The sequence below is a fragment of the Triticum dicoccoides genome, chromosome 4B (genome assembly GCF_002162155.2).
Source record: "Triticum dicoccoides isolate Atlit2015 ecotype Zavitan chromosome 4B, WEW_v2.0, whole genome shotgun sequence".
Classification (NCBI taxonomy): Eukaryota; Viridiplantae; Streptophyta; class Magnoliopsida; order Poales; family Poaceae; genus Triticum; species Triticum dicoccoides.
The window spans coordinates 76,280,301-76,282,467 of NC_041387.1; the positions used below are offsets into that span (position 1 = coordinate 76,280,301).

The 2,167-nt window shown below is 48.7% G+C and overlaps 1 long non-coding RNA gene across 11 annotated transcripts in view; it reads right to left on the bottom strand.

The window, feature by feature from the left end:
• The window catches only part of LOC119295115, a 9,489-nt gene extending 8,589 nt beyond the window's left edge, over positions 1-900 (bottom strand). For 4 of the 11 annotated variants that reach the window (XR_005143763.1, XR_005143761.1, XR_005143759.1 and 1 more), the window contains exons 1-2: positions 609-900; positions 310-539 (exon numbers count right to left, since the gene is read on the bottom strand). This is a non-coding gene — a long non-coding RNA (uncharacterized LOC119295115). The remainder of the gene's footprint in view (positions 1-309; positions 540-608) is intronic. The other 7 variants (XR_005143754.1, XR_005143749.1, XR_005143751.1 and 4 more) reach the window with 5 other exon arrangements.
• Positions 901-2,167: the final 1,267 nt, after the last annotated feature.

Genomic DNA, 2,167 nt, shown 5'->3' on the forward strand with positions numbered 1-2,167 from the left:
ATGGAGAAGTTAAGTGGGGCAAAAGATCCAATTTCTCTATCCTAGTGCCGGCGTCTAGTTGCCGATCCGCATCATCTTGGCCATCGCCGCCCAGCATCGCCAACTCGTCCTTATGGACGAGGTGAGATCTCCATTCTTTGATAAATTTGGGTTGCAAATTTCATTAGCACATGACAAATCATAGTAGCGTCAATGCCCATTTTCTTATTTGGTTTTGCAGGTTCACGTTGTCCCTGCCCATATGTTCAGAAAGGTCATTAACATTACCAAATCTTGGATATAGAGGGGTGGGGTGCTGCAGAGATTAACCTGCACGTTGGCTTCCAGTCTTCCACGCGCAGTCGGTTGGCGTCGTCCCCTGTGTCGTTCACCTCACCTCCTCGAGGTTTCTCTTGTGGTCGCCTTCGGCCTCGACAACCTATGAGGGCGCCTCTTCCTGCGATGGGGCGGCGGCGGCAGGCCCGGATACATCGTCTTCCTGCACGGCAGCGACGCACATGCTCAGCCTCTCCTCTTCTTCTTCTTCGATTTGACCATCTCTGAGACCAAATCGAGTAAGCTATTCGTAGAAAACAGGGGATGCACAGAAGGAGGAGAGGTACACAGACCTGTTACCTGTGGATGATGGAGGAAGTGACTCCGGCCGCCGCCGCCGCCATCCCCATGATCCTTCTTTCGTGCGAGATTCGGAGATCTAGAAGGGCAGCGATCTCAGCGGATACACTTCGCATGTGCTTGGCAATCCGTTTGGCCCGCCGTTGCCATCGCTAGCACTCTCTCTCTCTCTCTCTCTCCCTCTCTCTCTCTCTCTTGGTGACGACGGCAGTGGCGGCGCATCTGAGGGATCCAGGGTGTGGAGTCGAGGTGCATGCGGGAAGGTGAGGGAAGTGGCTGCCTGGGTGGGGCTACGAATACACGGAGCAGAATCTTTTTTTCAGGAGGCGGAGCAGAATCACATTCATTCATTCTTCATCCAACGTTCGAGAATATCAGTGAACCAGATGCTTTGGATTCGGCCACGGGAAGAGTTGCCCCAGGACAGATCGAACCGGCCCAGTAAAAGCCCACGCGAGAGGAAAAAGTGCCATCGACGGCCAGGAATGGCTTAGAGGTGCAATCCAACGGCCTAAATTTGTGGGCGCGTGAGAGGGCCGGAAAGAATGCGGTTATACTGTCCTTAAATTAAATAAATTATTGCAATTTCTTTCCCTAGAATAAATAGAGTTTCAAGGTGAATGAATATCTCATATCTTAAATAAATAAATTTTAGCTTGGTTGTTGTATTATATCCCTCAAGAAAGGTACAAACAATACTTGTCATCATGTGTAGAATCTATAACAGTAGAAAAATGTTTAAGGCTACTGAAATTTGTTAATCAACAATCTAAGCCATCTAAGAGACGCATGTCGATGTAGTGCTAGTAATGATATTTCACAACAAACATTCTAGAAATATGAATATGGGCCATAAAAGTTTCTAACGACTAAGAGAATACAATAGATACAATGCCTAAGTCTCATGATTGTAGCATGTCGGTCCTTGGGCCCATGGGCCCGGGCAGAGTGCCCTCTGGCGAGGTACTCCGTTGTTCATGTTCGTGACGGCGGCGGTGAATTACGGTGGTCACCGAAATGTCTTCGTCAGGATTTCTCCCTCTAGATCCGATGGTTGACTTCAGTAGTGAGATGCAAACTATGGACGATGACTTGACGCAGAGGAATGGTTGTGCAGCCTCGGCGGCAATCGCATGCAATTGCTGGGATCACAGATAAGTGGTGGAGACAACACATGAGTGGTGTCGATGGTGTCGGTACTCCAGTACTTGGTCTCGAGCTCCCGGGTGAAAGCCTAGGTCATACCCGAGTTGGTTATACCTGGCAATGACGAAGTTTTTACATTGGTACCTTGTTGAAGGTATTACTCGGATATGCTCGGACTGTTTTTTCAAGGTGAAAACCTAGATTCTAGACGAATCCGGTGACGGTGGCGCTTGAGCGTCGCTCACTTTATGAAGGCGTTGTTGTTGAACAACCTCATCGTCCATGAGATGGTTGGTGCAAATAAGGTCACTGTTGTAGTTTGCCGATCGCGGATCTGATCGTTTTCTCTCTGTCTCGCCTACACATAGCTTTGGTCTTGTATGACTTTGCTATTTTATGGCGTGTT